Source organism: Rattus rattus, chromosome 1 (genome assembly GCF_011064425.1).
Source record: "Rattus rattus isolate New Zealand chromosome 1, Rrattus_CSIRO_v1, whole genome shotgun sequence".
Lineage (NCBI taxonomy): Eukaryota > Metazoa > Chordata > Mammalia > Rodentia > Muridae > Rattus > Rattus rattus.
Genome location: NC_046154.1, coordinates 230,457,506 through 230,472,151, shown reverse-complemented (window position 1 = coordinate 230,472,151; position 14,646 = coordinate 230,457,506).

Genomic DNA, 14,646 nt, shown 5'->3' with positions numbered 1-14,646 from the left:
TCTTCCCTCTCTCTCTATCTCTCTATCTCTCCCTTCCCCCTCTCTGCCCCTCTCTGTCTCTACTCCCTTCCCAATTCTCCTCCCCATGCCTTAAATAAACTGCATTCTATACTATACAGGTTGTATGGCTGGTACCTCAAAGGGAAGGGATGCTCATCATGGCTTGCTGAGGCACCGCTCCCACCTCACCATATCTGGCGCTATCAAACATATCCTTGGCTCTTTCTTTTTTGATAAAACACAACATTGAGGCTGTTGGGTTCCCCCCCACCTTTTGGTGTTAAGAGCAACTATTTGCACAGCTATATTTTAGAATAGAGAAAAGGTAGTACTGTATAGATCTTATCAGCTGCAGGTTAAGATGGGGAAAGGTTAGAAAATACAAATTAAGTCACATGGATCATAGAAAGAACCAGCCTGTAGCTTCCCTGAGACCAAACTTCATTGGAAACAAGCAATGCTTACTAAGCAACACTTCTTGTAGGAATGAACACCTTTAGGTCTGCTTTCCACTGTCAGCAGCACAACTCGCTCAGCTGGTCTTTTACTTGCTCTGGGACTCTCAAGTTCTTCAAACGAACACATTGTTTTCTCTTGTTCCTGGATCACACACACTCAGAGAATCAGAACTCTCAGCTGCATCCTCAGCTCTAGTTGTCATGCCACCACCAAGCAGACTGCTGGCCAGCCTACAGAGCACCCACACTTCGGCTTCACTATGGTTCAATCAGCTTTGGTAAATGATCAGGTAAGTAAACCTTGGTCTTTAGGAAGGCAACTTTTTGGAAGAACACATTGGGACAGACATACACTAGAGAATCTGGCCTATTTGTGATATAATCACAGGGCTTACTGAGATGGTAAGAAGTTTCTAGAAACTTGCCAAAATTACTGCCATAACCTCATCATCAATGTTCAGTGGTCACTTGAATGACCCAGTTAGTTGTGCCAAGGCAAGGCCCCTTATCAGTGAGTTTCTGTATCATATATTTTAACTGAATTGAGTTATACTCTGGCTATGATGTGCTATAGAATAACCATGATTCCTGCTATCCTAGTGGTTTCTTTCATTGTGTCCATTGAATGCTGTCTCTGTGCCATGCTGCCTGCACTTCAGGTCCAAGCTAACTAACCCATTTTTGCTATATTATAGTGACCCCAAACTCTAGTTAATCCAAAACAGTCCTACTTTAAGTCTTGTTCCAAAGTGATTGTTAATGTCATCTCTTCTCGGTCACTATGGCATAGCATCACCTTAATAAGTGCCAGACTTGGAGGATAAGTCATATCTCACCTTTTCTATCTGAGTCATGGTATATGTCATGCCAAAGAATAAAGCAGTGTGGCAAAGCCGCACACTGCCCGAAGAGCTGCTGCTCAGAATTGGTTCACCTTCTTTCTGTATGCATTACTCTCACACGCCCACTCCTGAGCTCAGCTAGGTAAGGAAAGATAACACACGGAGTGGAACACAACCTACCACTCTGAGAAATGGCAAGCATGAAGAGAAACTGTGTCAATCTACATGGTTTCCTCATGGTAAGTGTGTGGAGTAAGGAAAGTAGTCGAGTTAGAGTCTCCTCAACTTGGAACCTTTACAACATGGTGAATTTCCTGTGTTGTATCATTCTACCTGTCAGAAAAAATGACCCTGGGAAGGGGAAGTAACTTGCTCAATGTTCTAAACTGCTGTGGGTCTGTCTACCACTAAAATCATGGAAGCTGGGGTACAGTGGAAAGAACAGAAGTTAAGGGACAATGGAGTCAGGCATGTCTAAATGGAAAGCGCTCTGGGATCCTGCTGACATAGCATTTGTAATTCTTTGATAAAAAGTCATTAATGAAAAAGTGGTCATTAGCATGAGAATTTTTTTAATATAATACAGCACGTTAGGAGTATTCTTGTATCAGAAATAGTGTTGGGAACAGTTCCGACCTTATATTCAAATGTTTGAAGTGAGATGACTCTTAAATCTTCTGGTCACGATCTACCTATCCCTGCTTCCGGGCCCTACCCAAATGAAGGCAAGAGCTTCTGAACACAGCGTGGTTACGCCCATCAACTATCAGGAAGGGAGATTTGGGCAATAGCTCCGTGTCAAAAGCTTACATGTCACCCTGGCTTCCATCCGGGACTGGGAATCATTTTCACATTTTTCATTATTCTGTGGATCAAGGCAATAGACTGTATTAGGTTTTAATTGTTCATTTTTAGGTTTATTTATTTAATTTAGATAAGTACGCTCTAGCTGTCTTCAGACACACCAGAAGAGGTCATGAGATCCCATTACAGATGGTTATGACCTACATGTGGTTGCTGGGAATTAAACTCAGGACCTCTGGAAGAGCAGTCAGTGCTCTTAACCGCTGAGCCATCTCTCCAGCCCTTAGTTGTTCTTATTTTAGTTGTTTCCATGTGGTTTTGCTCTCACAAGCCCTTCTCATGAGGTGATATAATCATTATTTGTTATGAACTAAATGCTTGTATCTCTCCAGCCTTTTTTTTGAAATCTGTATTCCCCAGAATGATGTGAGAAATTGTGGCCTTGGAGAAGTCTACACAAGATCAAAAAATGAGATCTTCATCATAAGATTTGTACCCTTAGAAGAGCAAAGTCCAAGTGTGATGGTGCTCACATAGCACTCCCGATATCAAGGTAAAGCAAGCAAGACCAGCCTAGACTATGATCCAGATTAGGAGTTTTGAAAGCAAGTAGGCGTGTGTACTATTTCCTTATGTCTGAAAACTTGCTGGCCACAATGAGAAAAGTCTACAAGATCAGCCACACTTGGCCTAATTTCCTCTCTCCTGTTACTCTTATGTCCCTGGGAATTACCTGAATCTTATCCTCCTTAGATGCCACCTTTCCTAAGACAAAGAAAAGAATAAAAATGGATGCTTCTATCCACTTCTACCATGCAGTTCAGCAGTAGCTCACTTGGCAACAAGTGAGTAGTTGTGACTCACATTTTATTGTTATTAAAATTAACTTTTTCTCATACAACACATTCTGTTCAATTTTCCCTTTCCTATTTCCTCTCAGATCCCAACAACCTCCTCCACCCTTCCAACTCCATGTCTTCATTCTGTCTCTCTTTAGAAAACAAACAAGAAAAAAAGAGAGAAAAAACAAGAAACACATACACACATACACACACACACACACACACACACACACACACACACTCAGAAACATAACATACAAACAATAGCCTAATGAGGTTTGAAAAATAAAAGCTATATGTTAGGGCTTTTTGTTTGCCTGTTTTGGGTTGTTTTGTTTTGTTTGTCTTGAGAGGATCTCACTATGTAGCCCTGGCTCTCCTGGAACTCACTATAAAACCAATCTGGCCTTGAACTCACAGAGATCTGACTGCCTCTGCTTCTCAAGGGTTGGAAGAAATGCATTTGCCACCATCACTTAGCCTTTTGAGTTTGCTTTCTGTTGGCTATTTACTGCCGGGCACAGACCCCACCCTTCAGTGTGGTTTGTATACCCAGTAAACTCCACCAGAGAAAACTCCATCTTCTTTTGTGAGAAATTGTCAACTGCAGGTAGCTTCTTGGCTAGGGATGTGCACTCGTACTCACTTCCCCTTCTGGGACCCCATCTGGATGGAACCTGTCCAGGCCCTGTGCATGCTGCCAAAGTCTCTGTTGTTCAGATGTGCATCCGTCCAGTTGTGTTGGGAAGACACTATTTCTTTGGTGTTCTCAATCCCTCCTGGCTCTTATACTTTTTCTTTTGCTTCTTTTCCATTATTCCCTGATCAATGAAGGGATGGATCTGATAAAGACATCCCATTTATGACTGAGTCTTCAATGTCGCTCACTCTCTGCACGTAGTTGAAAATCTATGTTTTAGTTCCCATCTACTGAAGGAGGAAGATTCTTTGATGATTGCTGAGTGAGATGCTGACCTATGGAAATAGCAGAGTATCATTAGGGATCATTTTATTGCTAGGTTTCTTTAGTGGAACAATAGTATTTGTGTTCCCCTGGGTCTCATGGGATCCAAATTTTAAAAAGAATGAGGCTTTTCAGAAAATTTCATGAGCCAGTATAATCCCAAATTGGTATAATTGGTCAAAAACAAGTACATTAACATTTTCAAAGGCTCTTCAGGAGATTCAATGAAGAGCCAAGACTGAATAGTACTGAGATATGTTATAGATTTGCCAGTGAGGATGCAGATAAAAGTGAAGCAATGTGTCCAAATTCATAAAGGTTTCAAATAGCAAAGCCAGGATAGAAACCTGGCTGTCTAGATATGATGGTCCTTCCTCCGTGTCACCAGATGCCTGATGCTATCATAAGAGATTTGCTGCCCAGATTTGGACATTCACCTGCTGCCTAATTGGGCACATTTGGCCATCAGTGGCTGCAGGTCTCAGACACTGAAACTTCAGTGGATCTAGAGATGGACCTGTTCTTTCCTCTCAGTCCAACAGAACACTCTGGTTCCTGCGTCTGGATGTTAAAAAGAACAGGTACAAGAGGCTGATTGTGAATTGCAAATAGGAGTTTTCACAAAATGATAGGTGGCTTGCATTTCCACATAGAACTGCTTTTCCATACACTCTCCTGGCGTCTTGATGAACATTCCAACCATTGCTGGTTCTTTAGCTGCGGCAGCCCATGGATCGATGCCTACACGTACTATTAACTGTCATTTGATCATTACGCTCAATGAAACTGATAATTACACATTCTGGAAGCTGAATGTCACAACCAATTAGCTTGATAGTCCCCGGAGATTCGGGCATAAACAAAACTGAACAAAGCTATGCTATGCTCTCACAATATAGATAAAGAAGTAATTAAATACAAGGACAACACTAAAATAACATGGCCTTAAACCAGGAAATCAGAATGATTCAAGGATATTTGCAATCTACAGCCAAAGAGATCCAAGTTCAATTCCCACCTCTGGCACTTACATGTTAAATGTTGTTGCCATAATGTAGTCACAATTTTATTTTTGACTGTGTATCTATTGTAAAAGGACACATAATACATGCTTAGTAAATAAAATATGTTCATGTTCACCCATATCTTCATCAGATTAAGATTTTGAACTGAAGAGTACTCTGATTTGTGTGTGTATATATATGTATGTGTGTATGCATATGATCCTAAGTATGTAATCCTAAATATATTTAGACTCTGATTCTCACTGTGAACTTTATTTTATTTTTACTTTTTCATATAATATACTTTGATCATTTGAACTAGAAAACTAATTTAAGGCTCATTCAAATGCCCAACCAATCACTTTGTTCAGAAGAAATTTTTAACAGATAAGATTTAAGAAGAAAGAAAAAAGTCAAGTATGAAAATATTGCTTTCTTCTCCTACATCAGTGTTTTAGTTAGAGATTCTATGGCTGTAACGAAACATCATAACCTTAAGACAAGCTGAGGAGGAAAGGGGTTTACTCCGCTTATACATCTACATTGCTGTTCATCATCAAAGGAAGTCAAGACAGAACCTCCAACAGGGCAAGATCCTGGAAGTAGGAGCTGATGCAGAGGCCATGCAGGGGTGCTGCTTACTGGCTTTTTTTCTATGGCTTGCTCAGACTTCTTTCTTATACAACCCAAGATCATGAGCTCAACGGTGACCCCACCCACAATGGGCTGGACTCTCCCCCATCAATCACTAATTAAGAGAATGCCTTGCAACTGCACATTATGGAAGCATTTTCTCAAGTGAGGTCCCCTTTTTCAGATAACTCTGGTTTGTGTCAAGTTAACTTAAGACTAGTCAGCACAATCAGATTCCAAATATCTTCAGCATAGTGTTGGAACAATGGAATAGAAATGGTCATGGTTGTGCAATTCAATATTTGTACATGAAGAAAAGGGGTGATGATTCTCTCAGACTCTCTCTCCTAACTTTGAACAGACACATACCATCACTTACTTTGCAAACTTTCCACAGTCATTATATTGAGAGAAAAAAAAATTAACAGATCTGAAATAAGCATCAGGGACTCTTGAAAGACTCTAAAAGCCTAAGTTGTTATTAATGGTATTGCAGAGCTCAGTGTCTGTACTGTACTTTTTCATTTTACAGTTGTAATTCATTTCTTTTTAACAAATATGCTTCCAAAATGATGTGTAAGAGAAGCCTATTATATTGTTGTGCATGTGCTAAGATTGTTGTTGTTTAAGAGGAAATATTTATAGCTAATAATAGTAGCCATGGTAACCAAAGACTAGAGGAGTAAATAGGAAGTCAGTTGGACCATTTGGTATATAACCAAGAATATTCATTTTATGTATTGTCTTCTGGGCATCTGGGAAATATTAAAATAAGTAAGCTCAACAAATACTTGTAAATCACATTTCTTTGCTTACTTCCCTCTCACATCAAAAATAGTCACAAATCACCTATTTTATGTGTAAGCAATATTGTTACCTGCTACTTAATTCCAACTGTGCACATTGGTCATGTTAATTCCAACTCTTCCTGGCATAAAGAATTCAGCTCTGACAAATTGCAAGTTTACCATCTTTATGTGTCTCCCTCTGTCACTAAAAGCTAAGCAATAGCAGCTTGCCAGTTACATCCCTAGTTTCTGACTCAATCCTACAGTCGACACTCACCAATAATAAATATAAAAATGAGGGTGAATATGCTTTCATGATGTGTAGCCTTAGCCAAGCATGATGGTGTATGCTCAGAATCTCAGCATTCAGGAGGCTGAAGCAACAGAGTCCTAAGTTCAAAACCACCCTGGATCCATAAAAGGACCTTATCATAAGCAAAAGAAACATGGCCACTTTTTCCTGCTCATCCTATCATCCATAAACCATAGGAAGATGATTTTTCTCTTACAGTTACTTTGTCTAAGGAAAACAAAAACTTTAATGTCTTTTTATGTGTTTTAGAACCAAATTTAGTACACTTTCAGTTTTGACATAGGCTGTGGGAAGCCTCCAGACACCATTCCAGGGGTTGGGAAGCGTGGTCTGAGCATGGGACACAGCTGGAGCTGGCTCGGGGGTGGGGGGATCCTTGAGCCTGTAAGGAGGCTGGGGCCATCGGTTCTCAGGCTCTTGAGCATCCAGGCACCACTGGGATACCACAAAAGAGCTGGCAACGAGTAGGGGCCTGTGAAGCTGGATCTGTCCCAGGACAAGGGGGAAAGAAGGGGGAGCTCTGGCTGGTCCGGTTGGGAAGAGTCTTTAGCTTGACTCTGGTAGGCTGCAAACATAGTGGCAATTACCACTGGAAATGCAGGGAGGTCTTCTGAGGTGGCACTGTAGGCAAAGGGCTTCTCTACAGATCCTCACTGTGGATCCCATAAAAAGAGGCAGTCCATGGTTTCAAGACATTTGTTGTCACGACAGAAGGTGGATGAGTAAAACCATACCCCACTTCTCAGAGTGGGCCTGAGATTAAATATCTTTAGCGGGGAGGAGTGTCTGGGAAGGGAAGCTTCATTGGCTAAGCCTCCAGACCTTTAGGTACCTCATTATAATGGAGAACTGTCTTGAGCCTATGTGACCTGTGGTCTTGTCCTCTATCTGTGAAGGGGCTTGGGGTATTGTAACTGATAATCACAAATCTATGGAGGCTGCAGGCTAGTGATCCGGCCTGGTTTCCTAGGAGTCAGGCAAAGCACTTACCATCCCTTTCAGGGTCTCCAGGTTTCAAACCTCAATCAGGAGCCAGGGCATCTTTCACTGTCTCACATTGCAACTTCCAAACAAATACAAGAAGTTGTAGACATGTAGACAGAAAAGGCATGATCCAGAAAGAAAAAACAGCCAGAGCAGTCTCTCTGTGGCAGTTACATGCTAGAGCATGTATTTCACCAAGGCCTGTCTCACGCATTTTTCTTTGATGTTAGCCTCCTCAGGGGACCAGTGTGGCCTTTATACAATACCAGAGCCAAGCACTAAGACCAACCTGGTGTTAGTGACTTTCTTCTTGAGTGTGACAAAATACTTCTCCAAAGCAATTTAAAAGAGGAAAGGTCTTTGAGCTCATATAACCTATGAAGACAGGGGGAGCACTATAAAATAAGCTTGAGGTAGATGACATAAATGATCTTCAGTCAGGAAGCAGAAAAATATAAATATAGGCTGTGGTGGCCATTCTTGGCTGTCAACTTGACAACGTTTAGAATTATCTAAAATCCAAAACTTGAGAGTACACCGTTGAGTGTTTTTTACTTAATTTGAATTAAGAACATCCACTTCTAATCCATATCTGAAAGTCTATATAAGGACATGAGAGAATGAAGTATTGCTCTTTCCATGTTTTCCCTTGCCTCACTAGCATGCTTCACTGGTGATAGAATGCACCTCTTCAGGATTCCAACATATGCTGAAGATCAGTGAGACATCCAGCATCATGAACTGAGCAAGTACTAGGTTCTTAGATTTTTCACTAACAGCCAACCATTGTTGGATTATAACTGGACTGTAGTCTGTAAGTCATTCTAATAAGTCATCATTCTATATATGGAAAGATTTATTCTATAAGTTTTGTTACTCCAGAGAACACTGACTTATCCACTGGCTCTATTCATTTCTTTATACTGAATCAGAGGACGTCAGTCTGGAAGGATTCCTCCAACTTTAGTGCCTGTCACAATTAAACCTCTTTTAAAAGGCTCTCAGACACTCACAAGATGTCTATGAGGTGGTTTAAATCCCATCAATCAGAAATGATCGTCTCAGGCTGTGAAAAAATCTTTATTTGATCAACTTAAGCATCTCTCCAGGTTGCAGTCAAAGAACCCAGGCTATTTTAACTTACATGTGAGATAACCACACTGGATTATCTCACTTCTGAGACAGCATTTCCTGTAACTCATTCAGGAACACCACAGTGAAAGAGCCCACTGAGAGCTTTGACTCTGTGTTCAAATATTGCATGAATCAGCAGTGTTTGAATATAACTACTTTCAAAATGTTGACCAAAGAATAGAGACTTGTCAAGACTACAAAGTGGTAATTCTATTCATATATTACTTTAAAGTTGAAGACTAAAATTGTATTTACTGGACATAGATAAAAAAAAACCCTCTATTTTTCAAAGTAACCACAGACCATTTTTAGAGTACAGTCTTAGAGTAAATCCCATAGTGGTTGATGCCGTTTGAAGAATTCCATGGCATTGTGTAGACAAGCCCCTCCAGAGTGACATTTAGGTCTCAGATATGTAAATTCCCATAGCTTTGTGGCCAGAGAGATGGCCCCTCACATTTCTGAAGGGCAGTAGTTCTAGTTTGTAAAATGAGGACAGTCGCATCCTATTTCAGAGAGCTGCTGTGACGACTGGGTCTAATATGCCAAATGTCATCACCACCATAATGATTATTTACGATAACACTCACCTGATTTTGAGAGCTAATTAGATATTCCACTCTGCTGTGTATTTTGGAGATTTGGGGCCCATTTGTATAGATGAAATAGAGGTTTCTTGTTCCTTACATCTTGAGCATCCAGGTCAGTACAGAAACTAAGGATCAAGTTACTGTCTCATCCTGTCTTAGAGAGATTCCCATGGCTCAGAGCACCCCAGTTTGATTTATGCTGCTTTCTTCATACATAGCTAGTCACTGTGCTAATTCTTATCTCTAGAACTACATGGGAAATAAGACTTCACTGTGCAGATGGCCGAAGCTTGTCTCTGAAGTCAGACAAACACAAACTAAGAATCTCAAATCTCCCTAGAGCTTTCTGTTTAGACTCAGGACAAATCTTGAACTTCTCTTCCCCTTGGTTTGTTTTTCCCCAGATGGGTCATACAGACCTATCTTTAAGGAATATCTGAAGACCAAGGCTCATACTCTGTGAAGCATCTCGCTAGCACACTGTCTTAGACGAGCATAGACTCCTTTAACCCTTGAAGTGGGTTCTCATTGCATTTCTTTAAACAAACACATGGCAAATCTAAATCTAAAATGATACAGTGAATTCAGAGAGTACTTGGCAGTTCCTCAAGAAGTTACATGTGAAATTAGTATAGGATCTATGAGTCTTCAACATATATACTCAAAAACTAAAAACACATGTTTCCAAAAGAATGTGTAAATAAATGTTTAAAGCATTCATATTCATAATATCCATAATGTAAAAACCCGCCAAAGAGGCCAACTACTGATGAAAAGATAAACATTATCACTCACTAATCAGAAATACAAAGGAATGATACCCGTACAAATCTTTAACAAAAACTTTATACTGAGTGAAAGATGGCAGACAGAAACGACTATATCCTACAAAATGCCATCTATATGAAATATTCAGATACATAGGAATCAAACGTAGGTTAGCAGTTTCTTTCCAAGGGCAGGGGAGAAGATTACAAACAACTAATTAGGAAGGAACTTATTTGGGACATAATAAGAATATCCAAAACTTGGATTGTGGTGATGGCTACATAATTGTTTAAATAAGTTACAAACATTGAATTATGCACTTAAAATATTAAAATAATGTTATATAAATCATATTGTGATAGAACTCTTTACAATAATCCTCTTAATTTCTTAATCCAATGCAAAATGGTCAGCACTTAAATGTCATTTATTCAAACATAACTAAATGGGCTCAACTGGTCACATTTATATTCATTTGCCTTCTTGTGTAGTAATAATAGTTAAAGAAAAAGAGCCCATAAATTTGTGGTGGACAGGAGACAGGAGGACATAAGATAGGCTTGGAGAAGAAACATAATTCCTTATTATTTGTGATATAATTAAATTTTAATAAACTAGAATAGAATATACATGTGTATGCATGTGTGTGTTACGTAACTTCCTGCTAGAAGGTATTAACCATGGTGTCCCAGAGCTACCATATTGCTTTACATATTATACACATTCAAGAAGAGCAAAACATAAAACATAAGTGGCCTTTTGAAATTTCTAACCACCCCCTCAGAACCTTACTCTTCTCCTACCCGGAAATCAAGTTAAAGCAAGCATGAGAATAAGCCTAAATATGTCGAGGCTGTAACTAGGTATTGGGGCAGGAACTGGAGTCACTGATGTCTGGTTTTCGACCTAAAATTCAGTAGTTTCCCACCCACGAGTACACAGTCATTCAGATTTTAGTAGTTTAAAGGACAGAGCTTTACTCGCACAGAGTCCCAGCCTCGACTATTTTAACAATTTATTTAGTCTCAATATTGGTTAAGTTACAGTCAAATTTTCCTCTGCATCTAGAGATTAAAAAGAGTGACCTTATTTTTCTACTCATCTTAACTAGCATCCATAAATCACCTGCTCTATAACAATCACTAGCCAAGATATTGAATCTAGTTAGTTCATTAATAAGTTTTAGATATCACTCAACAGAAGCATATCCTTTGCTCAAGACAACTCAAGCATGTTTATGGAGATAAAATGAGATGATAATTAAATAACTTAAGCGGTCAGCCTCCCAAACAAAGCAAAGGATTTGGGGGTGAGATAACCCAGTGTGAGTTGGTCAACCACACATGACGATATCTTACTGTCTCCAGCAATGTTGTCCTTATCATCCGGGTCCTACGTCTTTTGTACACACAAAAGCATAAGTGATACAGAAAGAATGGTGAAGCAGACACAGTTTCCACATGTTACATGATTTTTCCAAAAGTACGCTGCAGGGAAAATCTCACTCACATCAAAAAAGGAATAGAGAACAATACAGAGCCACCACTCTGTCCCTGGACTTTTCTTTGTGCTCCAGGATTTACCTTGACCATTCCCTTCCTTATTCAACTGGCTTCAATTACTGCTCGCTTTAGCTTCAGCAGACAGCAAAGCATTGAAAACTCGGTTTTCCATTCTTCAAAGTGAGTTACTAGAAAAAGTTAAATGCAAGGCAACAAAGGGCATTTAATCATCAGGATCTCGCCCCTTGCTGTGGTGAAACCACACAGCTTGGCCTCCTTCCAAGGCTAGAATTAATGAATGAGCAAGATTCTCCTGGAAAGCCTGTAACTACTGCCTGCTTAGCCCAGTGAGCCTGGCCCTTTATTGCTTTTGGCATGTCTGCCTGTTACTAATGGATCTGCTCCCCTTGAGAATACACACGCACACACACACACACACACACACACACACACACACACACACACACACACACACACACACACACAGAGAGAGAGAGAGAGAGAGAGAGAGAGAGAGAGAGAGAGAGAGAGAGAAACAGAGGAACAGAGAGACAGAGGTACCTTATGAATCCATGATTCTATTTCTTCTCCTCATTTAGTAACAGACTTTCAGGGACCTCCTGACCTCCTGTTGCTGAGACAGAAAAGAGTTGGGCATTAACAAGAAGACAGCAATTTGTCCTACTCTCTTTGTTGTCTCTGGGGTATTTGGAACTGCTTTTGCCCATGTCGTGAACTACAGAGGCTCACACACCAAATCTTCCCCAAATTTGGACCTCAGTAGCCCTTGTAAATGCACATCATGAATCCCTCTCACTGCCCCACCCATCTTGAAAGGGATGGTCATGTGAATAGCAGCTTGGCTTTTATTGTAGAACTCTCATCTGGATCACTCCCCCTCTCTGGTTCCCATAATGTAAAACAGGTCTGACCCTGCACAGTGACTTGTCCTAGCTGCCACCCAATATCATGTCCTTTTTATGTAAATGTAATCCCAATTTCCCTGCCCTCTTCTCTGTCTAGACATGGTTTTACAACTTTGAGTCACTCTGCCTACCTTCACCCAACAGACAAGCATGGAATATGTCCAGGTTACACACATATGCTCTCCAAAATGTTGACCTGTGGCAGAATGGTGAAAAGTACCAGGCAGAGTAAGGTTTCATTCTCTGGGGTAGGAGAGTATTTAGGCCAAGTTATCTCATGAGTCCCTAATATAGAAATCACACACTCTGCTTTCCCAGCCACACACACACACACACACACACACACACACACACACACACACACACACATCTGTGCAGTCCACGTCCTCCACTCCCCTTTATAGTCTGCAAACAACTTTATTCCTTCCAATAAATTACCTCTTTGCATAAGCTAACCAGAGTCGGTTTCCGTTACATGAAACCAAACAGCTGCATAATAAGCTCAATTTTTCTTAGTGTAGCAAAGCTGACATAAGGATGTACTAACACTGGCCCCTGAAGATGGGCTATGCTCCCACTCCAAAAAAAAGTGCCAAGAGAACTTTAATAATAAATGCATCTATGTACCTTATATAACTGCAGAGCGTTTTAGCTCCCTTTTCTCCAAGCTCCCTGCCTTTTTTCCTCCCTCCTTTATACATATAGCATATACATATACACATACATACATACATACATACATGCAGAGAGAGAAAAACAAATCACACAAAATAAATGCACAACTCTATGACATCTAACTCTTGCTTGTAACTGAAATACAGGAGCTAATATGACAATGTAAAACGACTCGGGTTTTCTGCCTCCACTCTGCACTATTTTCAAGTTAGGAGAACACTAAGGAATAAAACTAAATGTTTAACACGTATTAGTGAAGTATTGTGGATATCTGATTTCACTTCATTGTCCTTCAAAATCCTTGAAGATATTACTGGAGTCCTCGTATCCTCAAAGATAATGAGAATGCCAGGTATGCCATCTTGGTCCCCAGTAAGTCGTCATGAAAGTAAATTAACAAAGCCCTGATGATTCTGATGGCAGTGTCTGCAACATTCACCCCACACCATAGTGACTGTCTGCCACAGCAGCAAAAAATCATTAATGGATCTAGATCAGAAAGATTTCTCCATCAAGTGTTGCTGATCACCAAAATTAATTCAACGTAGATTAAATTATTTTTTAAGAAAAACAAAACAAAACAAAAAAAACCCAACAAAACCAAACAAATTACTCGCAAAATTGCTCTGATCTTGGAATCAAGAAAACAGTTCTGAGATGGGAAAACAAAGCAAGAATCTTAAAGGAAATTATCAACATATATGTCTACAAAGAAATTAAGTACATTTTAACAAATTGAATTCCAAGATAAGGTTTCCAAAATGCAATACATAAGATAAATTATATTAACATTTTATCTTATGTTTCCTAAGACAGAAAGAGTAAACATTTAAAAAAAGAAACAAGAAGAAAAAACAAGCGAAAAGCAATCTCTGTGACTATCCAAGTCACACATGTGCATGTTGTGCACAGACTGTATCTAATGAAAAGTAGATTCACTGATATCGAAAGAAAGCATAGCAAAAGAAAGTGTAGCTTTTATTCTCACTGCATTGGGAAATGCTTTTATTTGCAATATTATTATTACTATTATGATGCGGACAGATGGTAAGGGATAGTGTGATTTCTAAAACAAACAAAAGCACTTTCTATGGGATGACTTTTTGTAAATTCCTGAAACATTTGCACAACTTAGCTCAGAGGAAACATTCTTAAAACCCATTGCATTTCGTAGTAGTAAGCTAAGAACTTTCTGGTTCAGCAGGATCGATTTCGTGTGTATCATATTTATCCAAACATATATTCTCCAAATTTTATGAAGATCATGAATACGAAATATATCTGTCCATACATACTGCTTAGATATGCCATAAAATTAGGTGAATGTCAAAGAATTACGCATTTTCATACACATGCACATACATGAAACCTAATGTACTCATGCATAAATACATGCACCAGTGTGTTTCTGTGAGTGCA